The following is a 25494-nucleotide window of genomic DNA, read 5'->3' as shown; positions in this document are numbered from 1 at the left end:
CCTTTCTGCTTATAAAATCAACCATCACGCTCTCCTCCTCGCCCTGCGTTTTAATTTTAGATGTATTAGCCATGCTGCAGACAATCTAGGGGAGAACCGGTGGAGGACTCTTTCAGGGTTTCAAGCCCGCCAAGAGAGCCTGGAAAAAAAACAAGGAGGTTTTTTAAATACGTCTTTCAATGTTGTATTTCCAGCTTCGTTCGTTTGCTTCTTTTTGTGCTTTATCAAGGAACGGCAGCACAGTGTTGTGTCAACAATGCAGAAACGAAGGAAGCACGAGCAAGCAGCAGGAAAACATAGGTTCAGGGGCAGCCAGCTGGACACTAAGCTTTACCATACTAAAATCTTGGTCACAGCATCCAGAAGTCTTTTCCATTTGGTGGAAGTTTGATAGGCAAATCCCCAATTCACACAGCAGAAATCGATGCGAGTTGTATTGGCAGGCAAAGAGGTAGGCTCTGGATGAAATTACACAGCAAGAATGCCTAAATCATGGCAGAGAAAATCTGGCAAAGAGCTAGCAGGGAACTATGTCAGGTTAGAGCCAAACCTGGTACTTCACCAAGATTTAGGATTAGGGAAATGTTTTTCCCAGTGTACACTTCCTCTAAGATTTTGTAAAACCAACGCTCAGTTTCACCCAGTCTGTTCTCTGAACCAATGCTGTCCTTCCCATTTTTTGGATGCATAATTATTTAACTTCATTTTATTTCTTATAGATCTACAGAGAATTGTTATAATTATTTTGGAGGAATTCTACATTTTGTCCCACGATGTGAGAAGTATTCTCTGTGTGCTAGGAAGCAACTATGCCCCTCCCTTTACCATAGTAAGCAGGTCCTGGGGTACAAATCCCATTTTCCAGTGTCCACAGGCACAGACTCATGAGGACAGTCACTGAAAGTCTTCCCCTGCCTCACTGCAGCTGTCTAAACTCTGCAAACACGTGCGCCCGGGCACAATCAAAGCCTTCATAGGGGAGTGGTGAAACCAGCCAGAAATCATTCACACAGCACCCACGCATGGTCTCCATATGTCCAGTGACACGTGGTGTGATCCCTACCTCGCTTTCGCAAATCTAAGCAGTGCCCTGCAGTAGGAATGGTATTTGTGGAAACAGGCTATTGCAGCTTGAGACACAGGAGTACATACAACAAATGAAATCAAACACGTGTGATCTGAGCTGCTTTGAAGCCTGAAAAATCCTTGGGGTCAGAGAACCTGGAGAATGTCTTGAAGTCCCATCTCCCTTCTCCCCATTTATACCTGTGCATCTGTTAGTAGCTGTGGCTCCTCCTACACGCCTTGCTCCATTAGAACAACACAGTTGCAATAATATTATTTACCAATAAACCATATAAACAATAAAATGATAAACAATATACACCAGTTGTCATCCAGGTCTATGAAAAGAACTAGACAGAACGCGTGAAGACACGGGCTTGGGACTGATGTGGATATGAGATAGTTAAGGCACAAATATGTAAATAAATAGGGTAAACACAGCTGAGCACTTCAGTGGCTGTGGTGGAATGATTTGAAATACAATGCAGCGGTGACAACTTTCTTTTGAATGGTTGCAGGAAAATCAGGGCCAAAAAGAAACTGGAGAGCGTGACTTCAGCTGGGTAAGGACTTTCAAACTCAGATGGCCAGTGTCAGGGCCAGCTACTGTATATCATTATCCTATTTATAATTTTTAGAATGATCTTGCTTTACAGCCATCGATTTTTGGTCTCTGTGTCAAACTTCCAGCATAAGGCTGCTGGGAGCCCTGCCTTAGCTGCATAAGCCTAACAGCTGTTCACATTAGTAAAGCAGGTTCAGATTTATACTTGAAAAAAAGTAGTGGCTCATAAAGAAAAATATGGAACAATGACAACCATGGGGAAAAGGTAATAATTTAAGTCATGAAAAATTAATCAGGGATAGATAAATTATTTTTTTAAGCAAAATGTGTTGCACTAAGGAAAAAAAAAAGGCTGTAGCTTTAATTAATTCTGCTTAACTTTAATAGAATAAGGTCAGGCACACCAAAAACTGTTGAATAAAGCAAAAACGTGTGAAAGATATATAATCTGATGTTATTCATAATGAAGAAGGGTTATCTTGTGGTCAATACAGCACCATTATTTTTAAGTTAGAGGTACGACTGCTGAAAATATACAGTGGCCATAACAACTTACCTGACTAGATTGTGAAAAAAGGTTCACATAAAAAGCGTTTTATGAAATGATACTCCCATTTCCATGACCAAAATTTATGGCTGTTTCTATCTTTTAAACAGCCCCATGTTTTATTCCACCCAAAATAGGGAACCTTCCTAGAATGAAAGGAGGCTGAACCAGATGACCCACTATAGTCCCTTCCAGCCTCACCCATTACATGATTCTGTGCATTTAAAGTTGTGGCAAAATGACAAGAACGTATATTTGGGGAAAATTTCCTGCTAAAACCCATGTGCCAGGGAACGGTTCTCAGACCAGCTGCTTTGTGGATCTGCAGAAGAAGCTTTTGGGCAACAACTGTAAACATATTTATAGTCAGAAGTAGCAAAACCAACCCACGTGTTTTCCTTGTGGCACTGTAGAGAACCTATGGAAACTGCAGCTCTCTGTAAAAGGAAAATGCTTTTAAAAGCATACAGAAACAAACACATAAGAAACAGGTGGGCTCAGAGGTGGTTCAAGTTCCAAATATCTGTCTTCATTGTTTCTTCCTGAGCCTGGGAATGCCTCTCTGTAGCATTGGGAGGGATTCATCTCTGCAAATTTTAGGCACCTGTGCATCTCCTGGCTGGCCAGGTGCCTTTCGGTGTCAATGAAGAGACTCTGCCAGACAGTGATTTGTCTCAGGTGTGTTAAGTGAGTCACTCAGTTCCCACAGCCAATCCCGTAGCAGAGACTCCATCAAAGGCCAGCTGAGCACAATTGGCTCATTTGTGTCCCAGCAGACCCCAGGACAAGTGGAACCTGAACTCCCTGAGCTAGCCCCACCACCCTGACTTCATGCTCTCTGCCTGCAGATTTTGGACTCTTCTTTAAGCTCAAAACGAGAGGTAAGGCTCTTTCCTGGTGTGTTCTGTACTGGACTGCTTCATTGGCGAAGACTTTTAAAGACCCCCCCAGTGGCTGAGCCAATTTGCCACCACCAGCCTACCCCACTCTTTCTGCGTGCTGTGGCCATCCCTGCCTCCCGGATTGCCTGGTCCCAGGACGTGTGTGCAGCCTTCCTCCAGCTCCTCGAACAGGTACTGCCGAATAGATGTCGCTAAGATAATTTGCTGCTGAGTTAATAAGAGCTCAAAATATTTAGAGTGCCACAGACAGTATCTGGTGTTGCTGAAATGCTGTTATTATTGTTTTGGCTTGACAAAGGAGACAAATGTAAATAACGTTCAAAAACTTCTGTTTGGGGAATAGTTACAGGAAGACTGTGCAAGCACGGGTTTAGTTCAAGTATCTCTGTTTGTTAATATGTAATTATAGTGAGCTTTTTCTGTCGTGAAGAGCAATGCTGGAACAATCGTGCTGTTGTGAAGTTGTTGTGGGTTCCCTACTGAAAGTGCCTATAGGTTTCCAGGTTGTGACACAGATGCCATTTATTTATCCCCAAAGCAGATTTTTTTGTTGTTGTTCAGCTAATATTTTTGAATGGTTTCTAAATGGTACTATCATGTCATTTGTGGAAGTATAGCCTTCCTGTTTAATTTCCAGAAGCTGTGTCCTTGCATGTGTTGCTTTGTCCAAGTTTGTGCTGCATGTGATAAGGCCTTCCTCACAGTCTATTACTGTGAGGTTATTTCTGTGCCACAACTTCCAAACAAAAGTACAGGCACCAGTATGTCTGTAGGGATAGGAAGAAGGGAATACAGCTGGTGTCCTGCATCTTCACTGGTCCTTAATCAAAGGGGCATCACCAGTGAAGTGGGGGAAAGAACAGGAAGTGTAAAAAAGTGAGAAAAATGGTATGTTGAGATAAAGACTGTTTGATAGGTAAAGCAAAAACTCTGTGTGAAAGCGAAGCAAAACAAGGAATGCATTCACCACACTCCATTGGCAGACAGCTGCTCAGCCATCTCCAAGAAAACAGGTTGCTATCACACCTAGTAGTTTCTTTGGAAGAAAAATGACATCACTGTGAATGTCCCTCCTGTCTTTCTTCCCCTGATTTGTGCGCTGAGCAACTTCTGATAAAAGGCTGTGTGCTAATGAACTGCACTCATCCTTAAGGTATTTTTTTCCTTTCGTGGATTGCTTGTCTATTTCCTAAAGTAAACATTTTCAGTGCTTTCTTATGATCTTACCTGCTTGATTTGGTCATAGAGATCCCGCCCTATAGACACTGACACAAGGAACAGAAAGCAAAACTATGTGTGTAACTGTGCTCTTCTTCTCAAAGCAATGGTAAAACAACTTGTCCCAATGGTAGAATTAATTTTCATGGGCTCTATGTAAAGTGAAGTCCTTAACTGATTCCATAGTAAATAGGTTGCCATTGGCTATGGGAGTAGGAGCTCTCTCAGTGATATTTAGTGTAATCCCCCCATTTAATTCATTCACTGAAGCCACAATTCAGTATTTCTGACGTCAGACTTAATTCCCATAGAGGCCATCGTGGCCTCAAAAGCATTGAACTGTGGCCTTGCTGAATGAATCAGGCAGAAGAAATAGGGATAATCATCAAGGAGGAAAGTGTATATTTATATGTGGATTGTTGTCATTGATAACAGCTGAAAGGAAAACGCAGAAGAAATACATAAGGGTTTTAATGAGGATTTTGAGTAGCAGTTCTCTAGCTACACTGCAGGAGTAATTACTCATCAGAGGTATAACTCGGGGATTATCCTAATGCAGTTTTGTGAAAGTGAACAAGACCTCTTTAAGCAAACACCCATCCCTTTAATCAGTGTTTCCCTTTGACAGCAGGTGCTTTAGCTCTGCCAAGACATTTTTACTATGAAGTCAGTTCAGCATCAAAGTTCTAAATGATGCATAGGATTTCACGGCTAGCTCTGTGGTTTAAATGTTATGACTGATCGGGGCAGAAGAAATGCCTTTTCATTTCTCTGATACTACAGGAAAGTCTCACGTTGTGTGCAAAGAAACTACCATTTTTTTTTCCCCTCTACCTTTTCCTCTTCTCCACACATCAGAAGCTTTTCCCCCTACTGTTAAAGCAGCTCAGTCTAAACAATGAAGCGCCGTAGGCAGACTGTACAAAGATCAGGCCGGTTCCCATGTTTATTAGCCTGAGGGTTCTGGGGTTTAATAATGGCCAAAAGGCAGGCTGTCCTTGCAGAGAAAGGAGGGGGTACCAGCAGCCTTCAACCTTCAGGGGTCTGCCTTCTCTAACAAATATCCCAGTGGTGGTATCGAGCTGTGTGGTTCAAAACTTTGTCTTTCTTCTTGGATCAGCTGGAAGGAGCAGATGTCAGAAGTGCTTCTTTTCACACGGCCTGGGTCTCAAACCAGGCTAAGGCTTGGGCTGCAGGCTGTGGGGCACTGTGTCCTCTGGGCATGCAGCAGGGATGTGGCCAGACCTTCTGGTACCCAGGGAATGTTACGAGCACCAAGGACAAGAGAGAATTGCTCTAGGCATGCTCGAGAAATAATGAATGTAAATAGAGCAAGGGAAACTCTGAGTGGCACAGAACATTCCTGTACGGTATTGTAGAGGGAAAGCTGCCTCCTTCCTGCTGTAACTCATCCCTTGCCTGGCTCTGGAGTTATGTTAAGCTGGCTGGTATGGGGTTTGCCCATGCTAGAGGACAGTAGAGCAATTGGATTACCCTGGGGATTGGTTTTTCCTTTCGTCTTTCACTTCTGTAACTTCTAATAGGAATGCATGGGGTAGAATGTTGTTTATGTGCGAGGCCTGAAGTAAGAGGGATGTTTGTTTGAATTAGTCAAAGAGGAAAGATTCATGCTTAAAATAGAACATCTGGGTATGGCTGAGATGACATTTCCTAACAGAAGTTTCAGTGTTAAAGGGATATATTTATGAATACTGGGGAGAATGACACGCACGTAGCTCTATCTCTATTGGATATTTATGAAGTGTCATAGTTTTATTTGGGCAGAAGTTTGGCAATTATCAACACCAGCCCTGTTTATTAGGTTTGAAAGTAAATCAATAGCAAATTGGAATTCCATTTATTTTTGTGACTGCTTTGCTGCTGCCTAACAAGGAGTAGCAGGACACACCTACTGGGCGGTCACACATGGCAGGTATGAGGAGGGACATGTACACAAGCACCACTGTTAATTGCTTCTGTGAAATGAACTGTGCTGTTGTAGGCAATTCAGAGGAGAATCAGGACAAAATGCCCAAGGTAAAGGAGAATCCAGTGAAATGTGCAGGGTTCAGCTGACAGATGCCAGGGATAAGGGAAGCCCTATGGTAAGATGTTGAGTGTTGTGTGGTCTGCTTTTAGCAGCTCAATTTGAACTGCCTTGGAGCTTTTGCAAGTGCCGGGAAAAGGATTTGCTTCTTATTTCTGAAAGCTGCTAAATAGGCAGAGCACTACCCCAAACCTTGAAAAGCATTCTACTCTTGAATTGTTGTCAGTGATGATGAGAGAGAGCAATAAAAAATACGCCATAACAAAAAAAGACACCAAATCCTGTGTGTTTTTACTGGCATCACTGCCTAAATTTCTGGTGATACAGGTGGAAGAAAAAATTACTGGAGACGATCCTCTAATGGGCAGGTCTTGGTTAGGCACATAATGCTTCTCTGGGGATGGCTTGGCCCTTGGCAATGTGTAAGTTTTGTTGGAAATTACTACTATTATGCTCAGGATAGATATATCTTCCTGTTCCTTTCATTTTGCACTTTATAACCGGGCTGCTGTGGTGGGCAAAGGTTGACACTGTAGTTCCCATGGAGGTAGGAGCGTGATCTTGCCCCATCCTATGGACTTGGCTTCAGCTGAGCTTATGGAATGGGTGCTGTGCTTGTGAATGCATGAGAATTAACACTCCTCATTACATACCAAAAAAGAGAGCAAAAACAAAGCCACAATACACGTAGATTGCAAACTGCTTTGGGTTTTGTGGAAACAGCATGGATGAAGGTCTTTTTGCAGTGGAAGGATGCAGGATTCAACAATTGAAAGCTACCGTTGGGTGGCTGCCTGAAGAGATTGAGCCAAAATCAAAGATTCTGACCTTTACTGATACCAGCCTAGCATCCAAACCCAAATCCCTTGGCACAGCTTCATCTCTGCATGAACATGGCACTAAGAAAGAGTAATATTAGCAAGTCTGTGAAGTATTTCATACCTAATTAAAAACAAAACTGAGGGAAAGTGTCCAGACACAGAGAGAAGACTAATTGCCTGGAAGCTGTTAAGAAAGCATAATGATCCCGATGCAATTAATCCACAGGAGTTACTGGTTTTTAGGTTCTCCCAAAGGTCCTTCTGCCTTTGATTTTGCCTGTTGCTGATCAGCAGATGGAACATGGTGTGCTGTGTTTGTGAGTCTTCTGTTCTGACTCTGTCCTTGTGAACTTGGAGCTGCCCAGATGAACTGTGATTTGTTGCACTGAAGGGGAGGTCTGGAATTCTGCATGTAGACGACTTCTTAGGTGACAATTCAGCCTGAGGAGATGTGGTCCTGCCTTCTGCTTTGAGGATTTATTTCTCAGGAAGCAGAAGCTGTGGCTGGTGACATCAGTGTTGCCAGGAAAGCAAATGAGCAACCTGTTACCGGTGGGTTTGTCTTTCGAAGCAGAGGCACTGGCAAACTCTCGTGCCCAAGAGTTGATCTGATGGTTCTGTGAACGTTATTTGACAGAGGATACTGTCAGCCACGTAGGCAATGTGCTTGGGTAACCTTGGTCTTGCCTGGTGAGGATTCTGTAGTTAGGTGTTGTTTTAAAGCATCCTCCCATCTGTAAATGCACGGCCTGGTGGGCAGGAGGATGTCAGGCTCTAGCCTCACCTGAGGAATAAGCCAAAATTTCTCAGATTCCAAAGGCTCTTTTCAAAATCAGAGTAGTTTTTGTTAGAGGAGGAATGGGAAAGATTTCCCTTCTCTGGCAAAGTTGCTGTGTCAGAGGAGTGAAGCAGATAGTGAAATATGAAAATACAAATAGCATGGAGCCAACAAACCATTTAGCTGAAAGTGAATGAAAAATAAATATTCTCCTCTAGAGCAAGCAGGATATGTTCAGGACCTGTCTTTCCTGTGACCTACAGGATTTTAAGAGAAAAGCTTCAGAATTTTATTGGCATTGCCACTATTAGACGAACTTTTCTTTCCCTTCTCCCCAGACTGGGGTCAGCTTTAAAGAGAGCATTAAGTGAATGGCTAATGGAATTAAGGGTATAATAATAGAAGGATATAGTGAGACAATTGTATTAACAAGAAATAAATCATGTTGAGTGTAAGGTAAGTGTTTTTTAATTGATTGATGGGAAGGATGCTCCATAGGTTTTTTTGAGGACTAACAGCCACTTGCCTTCCCATCTACAGTAAAAAGCCAAAAGGGAAAAAGAGATAAGAAAATTATGCAGCGGGGAGATAAATTATTCAGAGAAGATGGCCATTTTGTGCTGACATCACTAATGTGAAAAAGCATTAAATCTTTGATACTAGATGCATTCCTCAGAGGTTGTGGTGGCTGCACAAGGTTTTAGAGATTACAGCTAGAACACTACTTCAGCTTTCCTGGATGCCTTAAGTGGCTTCCCAAGGTGATCCACTAAGGGAAGACTCAGCAATGCCTGTGGGTACCAGGCTGCTCTGACTCTTTCAAAATTTACATTATTCTAGTGACTTCATCACCTCCTGTGTTTTGTGTAACGTGGCCTGGAGATACAGGCATTGTGTGTAGAGATCAATGAAAGCTGGTGGCTATTTTTAGTGTGGAGCTTATGCCTTGCACTTGTGTAACTCCACTGAAAAGGAGGCGATAAGAATGTTAGATATGAAGTGAAGCTTTTAAAGCCAGATCTTCCTGCTCTGTAAATAATCTGATTTTACAGGCAGAAACACAGTGTTAAGCTTGCACCTTTTCAGGACCTGGTTTTCTTCAGTCAGAGAGTGGAAAAATTAGGTCCCAGCTAACATGCAACTGAAATGGAAACTTTGGCAAAAGGCAATTAAGAGTAACTACTAAAGGTCTATAGAGTACGTGAGTAAAATCAAAGCAATGTGAAGGAAGAGAGGTCATTTCATGGACTTTTTTTTTTTTTCAGTTGAGAGCTTCTAAGCAGTGCAATTAAAGTGCCTTTCATCGTCAGTAATTCAGCAGGACCCTCTGTGTGATGCAAGACCTTAAATCTAACCTCATTTTATTTCTCAAGGCTTTAATCAACTCTTCCCCCAACAACTCCCCCACCTGTTCAGTGCCCATGTGTGTCGCTTTTGCTGAGATCAGAGCTGCAGTTGGCAGCCTGCACTGGAGGAGGTGCCTGTGTGGAGGCTCACCTCTGCTGCTGGGAAGCACCAGGAGACCACTTCAGCAGCCTCACTGCTGCACTTGCGTGGTGTGCTCCCACAGTTTTCCATCGGAGAGGCTGGGCTGTCTGGGAAGGCTGTTACATAGAGCAGGACTCACTCCACTAGAAAGAAAAAAAATTATAGGATCTGAGAAAGATTTGGGACTTTTAGAGGTGTGGACACCGTAGGAAACTGATGTGAGTGTATGAGTCACTGAATTTAGGCTCACTGTATTGTCACAGAGGCAGGCGTGCTGACCCCACTGAACCTTTCAGGGGTGGTCAGCCTGAGAGGCTTTTTACTCCAAATAGGGTAACCTCTGGCTTCTTGCACCACTTAGGCAACAGATTTCACATACAACCCTTTAGTGAGTGTTAACAACTGGGTTAATGGGTCTCTTAGAGTTCAAAAATCTGAATCAATCTCACCAGGCAACGTGAACATAACTGTGGCTTTGCTGTTTGCACCCAGCTTGAGTTATGTATGAACACGCACTGTTTTTTCAAATGGAACAGAAACCTGTGTAATTTTTTGATATGCCTGTGTAGCTGTCAAATGAAGTAAACCAAATTGTTTTCAGTCAGATTAGTAAAGTATGTTAAAAACAAAACTGAGATCTCTAATTAATGTATTTTTGAAAGACAGTCTCACAAGTCTTGCTAAATAAACAGCTTTGGATATTGCTGTTGTCCCCGAGGAGGAATTGGCAGTGGTGCTGCTGTCCTGTAGCTTCAGAACTCTCTAAATGCCTGTCTTTGCATTAGTGGTGTCCTGTGGTCAGCCTGTCATTGACTTGTCAGTAGCCAATCATACCAATTTTTGACCAAATGGTGTCATTTGCTGTAAATTAATTTACTTTTGCCATTAAGTGCAGACAGTATGTGGTCAATTCAATTTTGTCCATTAGAGACGATAACCCTAGCCAAGCTCTTTGATGCTATTCTTAGTTCACCCCTTGGGACTACTCTACTTACATCTTCAGAGGTACTGGTAAATTTATATTATCATTCCTTGTCTAATATTCGTGATTTGTTGGCTTTGCTTTAATACATGGACAGTTAAGTCTAAATGCAAAGACTCTTGCTCAGTGTAATCTCAGGGATGTGAAAGTTCTGGGAGGAGTAGAAAGCAGAGTGATTGTGTAGAAAATCCAATACTTACCTAGTTCAGAAAGTGGTTATTTGTGTCCTTACTCCCAGGCTGGCAGAGGTGATAGATTTTGCCACAAAACACAGTGGGGGCTCCTGGATTTCTCAATATTTGCAGCACGATATATATATGAATTTTGATATTCTACTGATGGGCGTCCTACTGCAGGTAACTTTGTAAATCCCTGACTTAAAGAATATTTATTATTTTAGTAAAAGAGGGAGATTGAGATGCTTGTGGTTAGTGACTCTTCCATGGTTTTGTCATATGTGAGTGAATTTTCAAAACTGTTTACTTTGGCTGCTTTTAAATGCAAAGATTACTGGAGAACAAGGAGGAAGCAATGAAGGAAAGAAAATGTCTTTGCAATCTGTCCATCTTTACTCATTTACATTCTTATATAAACCCTCACATCCAGGTTCTCCAAAAGCTGTTGTTTTCTTGATCTCCTGTGACGTGGTGAAAAGTTGTGCTGCTGCTGGTGCGGATCTGGAGATGATGAGCGCTGCACACAGCCAACACTGCATTTGTTCCTGACTTAACACAAACAGCCAAGAGCTTGGTTTTGTTCTGCAAAGCAGTGTCTGTGCTTGTTGTATATTATCTGTTGATAGTGTGTGTAGCAGGTGCTCACAGAAGTCATGTTTTCCACCACTGATTTAAAAAGACTCGAAGCCGTATTGAATAGCACGTAACTTCTCCTGGTCATGTTCTCGCTTTTTCTCCTGCTTGTCCAGTTAATGAAGAAATGGCTTTGCTTCAGCTCTCTCAGTAACAATGGTAGTTATGTTTTTCTTTATAGGACCTTGTTGTCTAAAAACTGGATCAGGCACTGGCTTGACAGAACCTTATTAAGTGGAAGGCAGCTGTGACTTTACAGTTGGGCCTCTAAAAGGGAGGAAAGTGCACAGAGCATGACCTGGAAACAGCACTTGTATGGGACACAGAGAAACACTCTTCCTCCAAGAGCACGTGGTCTGCTCTCTCCGTGGAACCTTCCTGTGATACTTAATTGCCGTATTTTTGGCTGTTTGTGTAGAATTAAAAGGTGGTGTAAGGTGTTATGCATTGGTAGTGCTGCACAGTTTTGGGCAGACTGAGCAGAAAGATCTTGGCTTCCAGCTGTGAGCCTGCAGAAGGATGGAGGAAATGCTGGGGAACATGGAAAACTACCAAGCTCTGAAAAATAAGAAAGCAAACCTGATTTAATGAGACCTTGGCCAATATGAGGAACAGAGGTTGCATGTTAATCAGAGAAACTTGAAGAGGTAAGAGACTACGGGAAAAACATCTCCATTTCATTGGGTTAATGCAGCATGCTAGCCTTTTATCCCTTGAGACAGTAGGATCAATGCAGGTTTGGGTCACAAGAGGAAAGGAGGTTTGCAGTTTCATGCTAATTGCTGGTGGACATTTGCTTACGTTGTGGAGTCACTGTGTGATAGGGTAGGAATGGCCAGCAGTATTTTCAGGGAGACTGGAGAAACTGGGTCTGCCTCAGCAGTTGTACCTGTAAAAAAACCCCAAAAACCCTAATCTTTGTTCTGCTTCAACCTGATTCCCAGATATTTGTCTTTTTGCTGTCAAAACCCGCCACGAACAAACACTTGACCCTGCAGCAAAGCCTACTGTAGTGCTGTCCAAAATAAAGGAGGTCTATAAATCTGAAATCTGGCTTTTAATATATGCCCTCTGCTAAGTGCTTAAGCCGGTGCTGGTGGAAGGCAATTCTGGCTCTCGAATTATTCTGACTTTTACCACTAATAGTATCTTCAATGCAGATGCAGGAGGTCATCTGAGTTGTTGATACTTCTCAGTGAGTAGGATGGTCAAAAAAAGGAACTGTAGGAAATAAGAAAACTAATAATAACTTTGAATTTTAAGGAAAGGAAGAATAATAGTAAATGCTGCTAAAATGGGGAAGGGATGTATCAGGAGATGTACAGGTGACAATCTTCATAAGATGGGTTTCCAAGGGGGTTGTTATTGATCCTGAAGGGCCTGGGACGGAAAACAAACTCAGCTTTGGATTCTGGTGAGTGCTAATTCACAGGATGGAATTTGCAGGGAGCTAAAGTAAGCTTATGAGTTAGTAGCTTGCTCAGTCTCCCGGTGTGTATTCTTCTTAAAACGTTAAGACAAAATTATGTCAGTGTTGTGGGGTCTCTTGCTCTTGGTTTGAAAGTGAGCAAGTGTAAAGCCAAAAATAAAAGGGAAAGGAAAGAAAAAATAATGTTGTGCAGAGCTGAAGCTGTTTAAATATCTGTCTGTAATCTGCTTGATTTTTAAGCTTTCAATTCACCCATTCCTTAATTTAGCTACAGGAATTGCTTTTTATACCTCGCCTCACAACCCACCTGCTCCTGTTGTGTTTTTCCTGGGGTCTTTTTCTTTAACTGCTTTGCAAAACGCTAGAAATAAGTTGTCCTCTCTGGACTAAAAACTCAGGGTGCCTTGAAAATGTGTCTGCTGCTGTGTTAAGAGGCGTAGGTCCTGCACTTTTGATTTCTTCATCCTGGGGGCTGAAGTGGGAGCCCAGTGGGCAGCCTTAGCAGCAGGAGGGGGTTGGACAGTGTGTGTTGGCTTTCCTGGTCCTGTGCTAATGGCCTCAGGATTTTCAATTCCCCCAGCTGGCCCGTGATGGGATCTTGCAGCCCTCTCCCCGTGGGCTGACTCTGTAGGTACAATTGCCATTTGCCAGCATCTGTGTGGGCCCTAGATGGGAGGTCAAAATGAGGCTCAAAGTCGCTTCCCTGCAGAGTTTTGCTCACTATTAATTCACAACAGGTGGAGGGTTTTTTCCTTCTTCCTTAATCTGAGAAACTTCCATTTCCTTTCAGACTGATAACAGTGGTTACCTCTGAGTGTAGAGCGAAGACTGGATCCCTTGTGTTAAACACTTGAGTGCCTGGAGCTGATGTGAGGAGTAGCACCAAGTGGGAGCCTGAGTCTCCTCTTGCTGGCTGGAGCCGTGTGTTTGGCCAGTGTTTCTCAACCCTGGCTTTGCCCCTTGGCAGTGTTTGGGGTTCTTAGCTCAGTTGATAATAACTGGGTATATCAGGACCTATTTGTTGGATATCTGTGCATCCTGATGAGGAAGAGAGGCAGATGGCAGGTTTAGGAGTTTGAGCTGCAATTCATCACCCTCCTTTCAGATGGTGAGTGGGGTAGAAGGAACCGAGTTCTTGGAACCAGGATATACCCTGGGCAGCACAAGGGCATGCTGTTGGAGGCTCAAGGCCCCTCCATGCTGGCAAAATGTGGAAAACAATTACTTTCTTCCTCTACTCTGTGTTCTTTCTGCTTTGCTATCAGCAGGTATTCAAGCTGCTGACACCTCACTCCAGGCCTTAGTGAGAAAGGCAATTGCCCATAAACACTGGTTTAAGAATACTTGTAGAGATTCTCTTAGTTTAATCCAGTACAGGGGATGGGTGGCAATGACAGGCCTCATACCCCTAAACTGGTGAGGCTCTCCAAGAGAAAACTGTTAATCAAAGGGATTCTTAGAATTTTATAAATAATTATTACTGATGTGCATCTGCAGGTTTTTGAGTGGACCAAATGGGATAAATCCCCCTGATTTTTCATCCTAGGTAGAAAAGTCATCTTCTCAAGACTTAGCTCCTAGATATAATTTTCAAAATTCTAAGTCACAAGGATCATGAAAATCGTTGGTTGGCAAATCACTTCATTAAAAGGCTGGAGTTTGTGTATTACAGCCATTGAGTTGGCTGGTAATGGTCTAATGGTCTTTCTGGTTTTCTCAGGGAAAACGGAATTTGCACTGGAAATGTGCAGAGCTATTAATTGCATGGTTTGCTGCTCAAATTCAGAGCAAGCTTTCATCTAGACAAGTGAGAGAGATATGAGTCCACATCTATCTTCTCCCTACACATTTATTTCTTTTTCGCATCTGTAGAGCCAAGAGCAAGACAAAATATTCTTTTAAAAGCTGTGAAGTGCCATATTATGAATGAAGCATATGTTACAAAGAAAAAATATGGATTGCAAAGTAACATCACCGAGCTGAAAGGAAAGGGCACCCTGCTGAGAGGCAGCTAGCAAGGACATACCAGGACATATTGCAGAAGCAATAACCAAATTGAGACATTAAAATATGTCTTATCTCTCAAGCTGTCAGCAGAACTCTGTCCTTGCTGCCTTCTCCTTAACTCACGTGTTGCTGTGGATATTCCTGTGGAGGTACTGCTCTCTCTCTAAGGAGTTTTGGGTGCCATTTCCAGTAGTGGGAGGTGGGCTGTGCATGGCAGGCTGCCCTCTGAGTGATGGCTGCAGTTAAACACTCTGGAGTGCGCAGCTGGGTGCCAGTGAGTGCTGCCACACCCTTGGGACCCGTGGGCAGGGTTGGGGCTGGGTGTGTCAGTTCTGACGTGCAGGACTTGTCTGCGTGTGCTGCAGCTCCTGCATGCTCTTGGAGGAGTCAATTTACTGCTTGGTTTCTGTTCTCTGCCATTCAAGAAGAAGTGGTAGCACGCATTTGATCCTGTTCTCCTATGCTTTCAGAATCCACTTGTGTAGGTGAGGGCCAAGTAATGAAAAGATGAGATGAAATGAGGATCCCTTCCCTAAAAATTACAAAACTGCCAAGAAAAACTCCTGAAGGGAATTTTTGTCTTTACGCTCGGATGCTGACCCAAAGTGAAACTTTACAATTACGGATCTGTAATTAATGAAAGTTCAGTTTAGACCTTGTCCCAGTAGTACTTGGATACCAGAGAGAAAAGCAGAAACTCTTAGTCCAGTAGTGCAAATATTGAAGCCTGGATTCAGCTGATACTCTTTTATAACTTGGCAATGTTTTATGTGAAATACTAGGATGCTGGTCACAGACTCCCTGGTAATACAAAATTCCTACCTGCTGTTCCTTGGAGGCCAGCAGATAAAATTTCAGGGACCAAGATTTCAGTGTATTGAGGGAGATTCTGACAGTCTTTGAGCAAAATCGATAGACTGCAAAAAGTGGGAAGAACATTTTTGTATTTTCCTGAATTTTTACAGGTCCCTGTTGAGCTCTCTGGCCTCCTTGAATCAAAACAAATAACAATCAGTCTGCTGAGACTCTAGAGGTAAAATGACAACAAATTTCGTTGCTGTGAGGGCTGCCAACATGCAGCTTTAAAATATTGCTGAGAAAACTAGATAATCAAATCTTGTTGAAAGAATTATCCAAACACAAGGTGAATGGGTTGACCAGATCTGCTGAAAGTCAACAGCTGTTTCCATTGCACTGCTGAATTAAGCTCATGTATCGGCCCCTTCCTAAACCTTTGATTTGTGGAAGTGCTGGGGAGGAGCTTGTGTTCCTCTGCCCTGCTTAGGTTGATCTGCTTTTGGACAAATGGGATACGCTCAGCCCCCTGCAGTTGCCACTGAAAGCTGCTTTTTTGGAAAAGGCTGGGGTTTTTTGGCTGTCTGATCTTCCCTCAGGAGCAGCTACTGCACGATGCCAAGGATCTGATGTCTGGTTCAGCAGAGGGGTGGATCGTGAATTGCTTTCCCAAAATGAACATATCAGGCCCTACTGTTTCTCTTTCACAAGCACCTGTTTGGCTTGACTTGAGTAAGTTCATACCCTAAAAAGCAGCTGCTTACTTTCCACCTGCCTGTATGTCACTGCCTCAAGCATCTGTTTGTTGGGTATGTAAATCAGCTTTTTCTGATAATTATTGTAAGAATACTTGAAGGGCAGAGGTGTTGCTGATGTGATGTGGTCTTGGATGATCGAGAGAGGGGTTGTCCCTGATGCTGTTTATCAAGTTCCTCTGTGGACCAGAGAACTGTGAGGGAGTAGTTGTCCTGAACTGAAACAGCAGGAGAAGAGATCTGTGTGTTGAGATGCAGCATCTGAATTCACTGCATCCCGGGTGAATTTTTTTTGGTGAGTGCCTCTCCCCAGCTGGATCCCTTCCTCCCCTCACACAGCCTCTTGCACCCATGATAATCATCCACCCCTGCCTATTATAAGCAGTACAAACAAATGACAAATCTGTGTGTGCAGGAAGTTAACAAGAGGCTGATCAGTAGCTTTAGTTATCTTTTCTTCATGTTTATTGCAGTCTGCTGCAGTTATTTCAAAGGCACTGACATTGATCGACAACTTCTATTAAGGCCCATCCAAGGCAGCTGGATTGAACAGATACATTAAATAAAGCAGTTATTGCTTTTCATTGCCTTTCCGTAAAATATCACTGCTAAATAGCTTCTGCCATCAGATGCAGTTAGGTACATGGTTTTAATTTGAGGGACTGCTTTATAACACTGCACAATTGACATTGGTCTTTGTTTCCCCTACAATAATGATTGTGTACATCCTGGAGAATTGATGAGCTGTCTTGGGAGCCGGGGAGGGGGCAGCCGCCTTTGTTGCTCCTGCTCTTTTTTTTTTATACTTGCCATGCTTGTCAGTTGTTTGCAGCACAGACAGAAATAATGTCAAGCAGGGCCCCTTATCTCAGGATGTTGTAATGTAGCTGCTGTAAGCCCTCGCCTGGAGACGAGATAAGAGCAACCTTACAAGCTTGTGGGGGAGCGAGGAGGGGGGGCCAGCAGTGCCATCCTTGGGACAACAATGGCAGAGCTGTCACTCGCGCGTTATGGCTCTTTCTGGTGCCAGGGAAAGATATGTGCGCTGAGCGGTGAATAACAAGCACAGAAATAAAAGTCCCGAATGTTCATCTAATAATGATGTATTTGTAACAGGATTATACTGCCCAATGATATTCTTTCTTTATCTCCTCACTAAATGGTGGGGCAGCTGTGTGCTTTGGCAAGGCATGATGTCCTTTCTTTTGTGCGCTGCATATTAATCCTTTATTGAAGTAATTAAATGTGTGCTTAATGGCAATGAGCTGGCAGAATGAAGGTACAATTGAATTAGCAGTTATGATGGGGACCACGCTACAAGATGAACTAAATGCAATTACTGTAGGCATTTTTCTCCAAGTCGAATCTGGCTACATGACATGACTTAATTACAGGTTGTTAGACACACTCTGGTCCCGTAGCGGTGCATGTGGAGGCACAGCCTCGGCTCTGTGGTGTACCTGTAACACACACATGAGCATTTCGTGGGGAATTCAGCCTGGTGTCAATGCAGATTCCTGAAGGCAGCTCTTGACTGTGCTGGAAAAACACAGATTAAAAAGCAAGTAAACAACAGAGGAATGCCAGTGCTCTGCTACCGGGAGCGTCTGGTCCGGTCTTGGACCAGATCCCTGTAGTCTGGTGATCATCCCACTTTTTAGGAATACTTGAGTATTGTCAAGGTCTTCCTTGAGGACAAAGTGGGCAAAGAACAGGTAGTAGTCTTCTGTGTAGCCCCCTTCTCAAAAAGGGTGCCCCTGGTCAAACTCAGCTCTCGGCAGGAGTACAGACTGACTCGTCTGACCCCAGCTGGACATCTCCAGCCTAGCAGGAACAAGGTTTGGGAGCTGGTGATGGGAAACGTTTTAGAAACAAAAAGGAAAAAGGCAAAGCCATTAGAAGCTTTTAATTTTAGATGCTGCCCAAGTTCTACAACAAGACCCAGAGCTTCACCGGGACAAAGGTAGTGCTGTAATTTAGGATGTGGTAAATTGCTGAGATTTCTGACACTAGGGGGACTGTAACTACAGTATTGCAAGTACGAGTTTTACAGCCCTTGAATGAGTTAATATGTTAAACCCTGGCTTCCCAGAGGAGTTTTGCCACTGGTTCAAAACTGGGCTAAACTTCAGCTGTCACAAAGTGAAGATTTGGTCTGTTTGGATAACTATAGAGCCTGGCTCACTGTTAGCAGCACAGAAACATCTCCAGTGTCAGGGTCTGCTGCCTGTTACTGGCACACAGAAGGCAAGAAGTCCCTCCTGTCCCATACTTCTCTGTACTCTTAGTGCTCTGTGCCAGCTCTAGCAGCATTGCATTCCTTTGGGGGAGGCAGACTGAGGTATGGACTCTGTCAGGGAGGGTCCTGAGTGGGGAATGTGCTGTGGCCACCCTCACCTCAGTCTGGAGGCAGTGCAAACCTTTCCTTAAACCAGCAAGAGCTCTGCTGCCAAGCAAGCTCATCCCAGAGCTTAGCAAGTCCCAAAATGCCAATCTCCTGCCACCCTTCCAGGTGACTGCAAATGTTCCTGGGTGTCTCTGAGCTCCTGTGCAAAGATCAGTGTCGCATTTGGGTGCCTGACTCTCTTGTATTGTCTGCAATGGAATTTCCAGATCTGAGGAGAAGATGTTGGCAGAAGTAGTGACGAAAGCTGCTGGTGTAATATGTAGCAGTGTATGATACAAAACCCAATGTTTTCTGTTCTAGCAAAGTGAGTCAAGCCTTCTGGTCACCAGGACTCTTGAGGTTTATTTTAGAGCCTTCATTCTCTTTGGTGCCATAAACGAAACCCTTTCATCCCTAATGACCACAATGACTTTCCTCGATCATGTTATTGCTACTTTGGCACATTTATTGCTTTCACATGCACTAATGGATGAGTTTGGATATGTTAACAATTTATATATCATTTGATCCTAAAAAGAGACACCTCCCACCAACCAAACTAACTTAGCCTTGAGGATTGAGTAGCTTTTAAGGAGTATAAATGAATTTAATGCTTTAGAAAGAGCTTCTGTAAATTATGAACATGACACCTATTACATTAAGCTGCATTAAGCATTAATACATCTTCATTACTGGCAGGTTGCCCAAACCTCCAAGGTTGAAAAAGCTGCCTGAAATGCCCAACGTGGTAGACACCTAAGCTGAGATTTACAACCTCTTTTTGGGCAGATGGGACACCCTGACTCTCAACGTGCTGCATTTGCCCATGAAGAAATGTCCTCGGAATACCTGTTGCACGATGGCTTTTTTCCTAGAGTTTTGCTAGCCTGTCTAATCCATGTGTCAGGCTCTAGGTAAAAAGGTGCGATAAATCTCGTGGAAGCTGCTGCAGAAAGAGAAACTGGCTTCACTAACCTTTTTAAGCCACTGGCAGTGGCAGATTTCTTGGCAGATTTTTCTAGCCACTGGCCAAAAATTATCTCACTGAGCATGTAATAGTCATTTCTTATTGTAAATCCTTTCTGCACTGTAGGCACCAAAGACTGGAATTGCTGAATTGGTGTTTCCATTGGTTTTGGAGGAAGAAAGTCTAAAAAATAATCACAGTACATTAATGAGAGCCTGCTCTACACAGTCAGGGAAAGAAATAAGTGATTTTAGTGTCTTAAAAAGCAATATCCATTAGACTCAGATTTGGCTAAAAGTGGACTGAAAGGCTCTTATTTCAACAAGATGTACAGGCTCAGGGGAAAAAAACAAGTTAAATGCTTCTGACATTGTAATTGATTTTATGTGGTACATTTATGAGACTTTCAATTCATGTTCCATATGGGATTTAGCACTGAGATGTTATTGCTACTTCTGAGATGGTTATGTTGTCATTTCGAAGGGACAATTTGGTGGTTCCTCTGCTCCCAGGACAAGCACTGACTAGGGTTTGATGTTTACGTCTTACCACAAAGAAATACTTTAAACTGGAGACTGTTTTCTTACAGATGGGAGAATACGTAGAGCATCTTGGGAATTTGGGTGCCACAGGATGCTGTAGTGAGCCTCTTGTTGGCAGGGAGAGAGTAATCCACTGTCTGGGAAAGGCTGTAAAATTGGGGCTGCAATCCAAGCATAAAGCAACGTGGTCACTATATGAGATGGAGATTTAATGGATATTGTTCATGGTGTTGGAATATATGAAGCAATAAATTGCTTTTCTGGATGATTTAATGCTGAAGCAAGGCTGAAGACTTAGGTAACTGCACATGGTTTACTGCAAATACTAACTTTACAGAGGTAAATGTATAACCTAATAGACAGCACAGGAGGGAAGGAAAAACAAGCAAACCCCAAAGCCTTTTAATCAAAGCAATATTCCAAAGTTCAAAGTCAAGCTCTCAGAAGTGGAGAAATACCGTATTTAAGGTAACCTATTTAAACTACATGCTCTGGGAATGTGTGTGTATTTGTGTGAGGATATTTTTATATGGGTTTCAATTATATAAACACGTGTTTATTTCTTCCAGCTATTACCAGTGCACAGCATGAACCATGCACCAAGTGTGAAACAACTCCACAATATTTCTTCCTGTAGTGATGGCTCAGTGCCAAGGGTTATGTAAACCTTGCAATGAATATGCATTTAATAATTTCCTGATGCTGTTCTTTGTGGCAACTGTCACGGCTGTGGACAAATATTAATGAATTTATCTTTATTGCTTTCCTGTGAAACAGCCAACTAACATACTTACATCATTGGGCATAATTCACCAGAAGTCAGTGAGAAAGTTGGAGCGCTTTAAGTTAAGCACATGCTTAAATCTCTGTGGGATCAGGGCCCCGAATGCCTTCACTGGATTAGTGGCAATGTGAAAATGAAAATAAATTGTAAATTACATTAGTGTGCCTTATTTGAAACTGTGAAGCTTACCAGTGTGCCCTGAAAAAGCACATTAAGAGGAAATACTTACACATGCAGGATTTAGACACCTGCTCATGCCTAACTGGAGCTGTATTTGCTGTTCCTTGGCTTGTTTGCAAGCAAACACAAGTGGTGGCATTGTTGTTTGCTCTCTTAAGTGAAACCTAGCTTGAAAGGACCTCAGGTTTTAGGAAGATTATCCTGTTTCTCTTGGTGTCCATGGCAAAATTCCTACATTGAGAATTGTATCCAGGATGGTGTCCCTAAAGGTGATACGCCATAAAATCTTTTCTCCTGCTGTAACATGCCTTCAGGAAAGCTCTGTGCATTCCCCCCGCCAAAGAAGTTTGGTGTTTCTGAAGAACATACTTGTTTACTTCATTAACTAATCCTGTGTAGATTGTCCAGCCTACTGTGTGTTTCTCAACAGAAAAATAAGATTTGCTTGTTTAATGTCTTTCCAATTTTTAACAGAGGCTTTTCATAATCGGTCATGTTAATTATTTGCCCAGGCCTTGTCATAAATTAAATGTTTGCCAGAAGAATTAACTTTACGTTTGCTTTATCATCGCTCGTTATTTCTTACATGTTTCAGGTTGTAAAAGGGAATATGATCTTGAGCCTTTTTGACTATTGTAGAATCCTGTTCATAAGCTGGCAGAAATTATAGGTCACTATTGTGCAAAAAAAAAAAAAAAAAGTCTACTAGCTTCAAAGGAATTGAGAAAATATCCTTAGGTATTGAATAGAATAACTGAATCAACTCTAATATTAGAAGCTAAAAATTCAGATATATTTATACATGGGAGGATCAAGTTCTTGGGGTTTCTTTGGAAGTTGGAAAAGGCTGTATTTAAGGTTAGGATTGCTTTTAATTGCAAGTTTGCATGATAATTTCATCCAAAGCCAAAAGTACACCAGTTTGGGGAGTGAGGGGGGTTGTACTAAGTGCTGTCCTGACTCTAAAAGATATCATAGTTCGGTACAAGAATTTGTTCTTCCTTTTAGGCATATGAAGAGAAAATACAGATGCATTTAAAGCATGTGAACAGCTTCCTTCTCAGTATAAGCTTTGTGTTTCTAGATGGTTGATGCTACAGTAAAGAGCTTAGCGAATTATTCACTACTCTGCTTCACAAGGAAACTTGGTGAATGTACAACACATTCCCTGGCTTAGTAAGTACACAGAGGGTTTTGCAGGTTTCAAGGCCTGAAATTCTTTCTTAGGAACAGGAATGAGATGGATAGCTATTTATAATTCTGGAAACTTGTATAGTAAGTTCTGTGTATATGTATGCATAATATATAATTATAATTATTTTTGTATATATAAACACACGTACACTCTGAAAGAGTGGCATGCATTAGGTGCTAAACTGAGTCTTAATGTGGCACTGTACCTTGTGTATAAGTATCCAAGTGGTGTTGTCAGTCTAATTTTCCATACCTGTTAGTGATTCACAGTGATGTTATGTGGAAGCATTTAATATAAACAAGTAAAATTTCACAAAATAAACATTTTAGAAACTGTGATTACCAAATGTTAAACAAAATATTGTACTTCACAGACGTGAAGTTGGGAATTCTAAACTCAGAAAGTTAACCTTGTTTAAGTTTTCTCTCATTGCTAAGTAGAGGAAAAGCTAAGGTTAGACAGCTGTCTTTAAGCCAAGCATCTGAATGTGTTTTGCTGTGCCTAGAACAAGCACAGGGTGACCTTGGGCCCTTTGGGTGAGCTCACTCTCACACTCAGTGAAGTAGAGATGAAGACATCTGAAGTGATGGCTTGTGTTGTTGCAGCTTCAGTCCTGATCAGTGGGATGCCAGAAGCACTGAAACTGTGTCACAGTTAAAACTGTATTGCTTGATTATTTTAATGCTGCTTGAGCACATGTTTGCTGGGGCAGGCACCAGCTTGATGTCTCTTTCACAGCTTGAAGTGAGTATTGTTTCTCTGCTGAGTGAGTTAAGTAAGAAAATGCTGTTATGATAAGTAAGGACTGCTTTGTCCCTACATAGCCCCCATTTGTTGTACCTGATTGCCTCTAAATATCAGGGGTGAGTTCATTTTAATGCAACAAGCTGCTCGTAGGGCACATGGGACTCTGTTGGTTGTAGTGAAACCCTGAATGACTTTCTTGGTGTCTGTCTACCACCCAAAGAGCAGGGCAGCAAACTGATCTGGTGACCCATTTCAGCACTGTTTGGTTGAAGATTGGAAGGCAGGTACAGGAATGAAGTTTTTGCATACAAATGGTTTTGTTGCTAGCAATGTCCAAGCCACTTCAGTTTCAAGGCAATGTTTGCCCAAGATGAACTAGCAGAGAAAGGAATACCTTTTAGCTTTCTAGTTCAAGAACAGTTGGCTTTAGACTTTTACATGTTATAAATGTCCTTACAACGTTGCTCTGTGCGTGCGTTTACCTGTGGTCAGCTAGAGAAGTACAGATGTTCTGCTGGTGAACGTGCTTCAAGTAAAACCTCTGCATTTGAGGGCATGACTTCAGTCAGTTCCCTTTCCAGGTTCTGGGAGGAAGAGGAGTCTGGCACAGAGCTGTGTGTGGGATGCCTCTGCGGGCATGGGCTCAGGGGTGAGGTATTAGGGAACATGAAATGGTTGTAGGCGGTGCTGCCCCATGCTATGTTGATATGTTTTTACAAAGCTCGTTGTGTTTGACCATTTCCAGTGCTTCCCTACAGGAAGGAAGATTTGAAGTCAGGAATGTTCTGCAGAGTCAGCTCCTAGATTTGTAGCTGTGTTTTAATGGTTCTTCTGACTCCAGGGTCAGAGACATTTGTTCTTTCAAATCCCAGTAGATGCAGGGTCTTTTGTCTTTGTCCCTGACTGATTTTAGCCAGAATCCATCCAGCTCAGGTACGAAGGATCCTCTTGCTCTTCCTATTAGACAATTTGTTGTCATGATTGCGGCGAGCTTTCTGGATGATATAACTGCTGAAAGCTTTAATGAGACTAAGATTGCTTCTACAAATGAGCACTCAACGTGCCATTAAAATTGTTCTCTCACTGAAAGACTTCATACTTGAGAGGCTGCTCTAGCCACGGGGAAAAAATGGCTCAGGCACCAGCCAATGAAGTCAGTAAATCAAAATAAATAAATGAAAATGCCAGGGGCTATGAGCATGTACTTGATGCAGTTCAGAGCAATTACTGTTACCTGAAGGGTGGGAATCCATCATGCAGAAGCAGCCCTACCTGTGGGTGGAAAACCTGCTCAGATCAAGGTGGTTCCAGCTCCAGCGGTGGCCTCTCAGCAGGAGACATTACCTCTGAGGGCACAGCTTGAAAGTCAAGCTTGACTATTTTCAAGGACTCCAGTTATTTCTTGACTTGCTATTTTTTGTGCAGGCAGCCCTCTCCCACTGCAAAGTGATGATCCCGACTCCTGTCCAGGAGAGATGTCGTTCTCTTTGGACCATTGAGCAAAAATATCTTGTAATGCTGCTCATTTGTAATGCTGCTCATTTGCACTGGCCAAATATGTTCTGCACATAAAAATGATCAGTGAAAGCATATGTGCTGGTGGAGTGATTTTTAAACGCTGCTGTTGAGTTAAAGTAGGATTCCTCCATGTATTTCCTTGTTAGGAACAAATGGTGGTATGAAATTCAGCCTAATTTCACCAGAAAGAAAATCAGTTGACCCTCACATTCTTAAAGGCTGAACTAAAAATTTGGAGCCTCACATCAAAGCACTGTAAATAAAGTGAGTAACGCTTTGGACACTTCTGGTGGGGAGCGGGGGAGGGGGAAATTCCCTCCATAAAGAACACCCAAGTATTTAAAAAGAAACGGCTAGGCTTAAATATCTCACTGTTTTTCTTCTCCAGGGCTCCATGCTGAGGATTTTATTTTCCTTTGCAATGCCTGTGCTGCTGAGCCCTTTTTTCAGAGGTAGGCTGACGTTAGCACACTGAAGCCACTAGCAGGTTCACCAGAGCAAGTTTATTTGTAGTGTGGACTGAGTTGTGTTTGAGGGTGCCATTAGGATTCAGAAGGCTCCCCAAGGCCTGAATATCAATGGCACTTCAAAGGACTAGAGCTGTGAACGAGCAGACGTATTCCCTCACAGGCTCTGGGATGAGGAGTGGGAAAGACAGGTTCAAAGGTAGGAAACGGGGGAGCATTTTTCCGAGGGCACTGGTAGTGAAATAGGCACCCCAGGTCCTTGTAAATCTGGTGGAGTCTGGGATCTGCAGAACGTGAGAACTCTACAGGCACTACTGAGTGCAGCCAGGCAGCTCTCCCTGCCTTGCTACCTGGTGTAGTTCTCTGACCTAGTCAGGAGTTGAGGAGAAAGAAATACGATCACTTTTCGTCTGTGAATTTTTTTTTTCTTCCTGAGAGATCCAAGAGAAATTAAACAGTTTCCATTTATATTTCCTCGAGTATAATTTTAGATTTTGGGA

At 42.7% G+C, this 25494-nt stretch overlaps 1 long non-coding RNA gene across 2 annotated transcripts; it reads left to right on the top strand.

The window, feature by feature from the left end:
• Positions 1 to 2954: 2954 nt before the first annotated feature.
• Positions 2955 to 25047, top strand: LOC120753057 (uncharacterized). 2 transcript variants are annotated; one of them, XR_009207866.1, is made up of 3 exons: positions 2955 to 3250; positions 24674 to 24791; positions 24916 to 25047. It is a non-coding gene; the product is annotated as an uncharacterized LOC120753057 (long non-coding RNA). The 2 variants fall into 2 exon arrangements; XR_005700939.2 differs by lacking the exons at positions 24674 to 24791; positions 24916 to 25047 and adding exons at positions 11404 to 11869; positions 13442 to 13882.
• Positions 25048 to 25494: the final 447 nt, after the last annotated feature.

This window comes from Hirundo rustica, chromosome 5, assembly GCF_015227805.2.
Source record: "Hirundo rustica isolate bHirRus1 chromosome 5, bHirRus1.pri.v3, whole genome shotgun sequence".
Classification (NCBI taxonomy): domain Eukaryota; kingdom Metazoa; phylum Chordata; class Aves; order Passeriformes; family Hirundinidae; genus Hirundo; species Hirundo rustica.
This window is presented reverse-complemented; position numbering and strand designations above follow the sequence as displayed.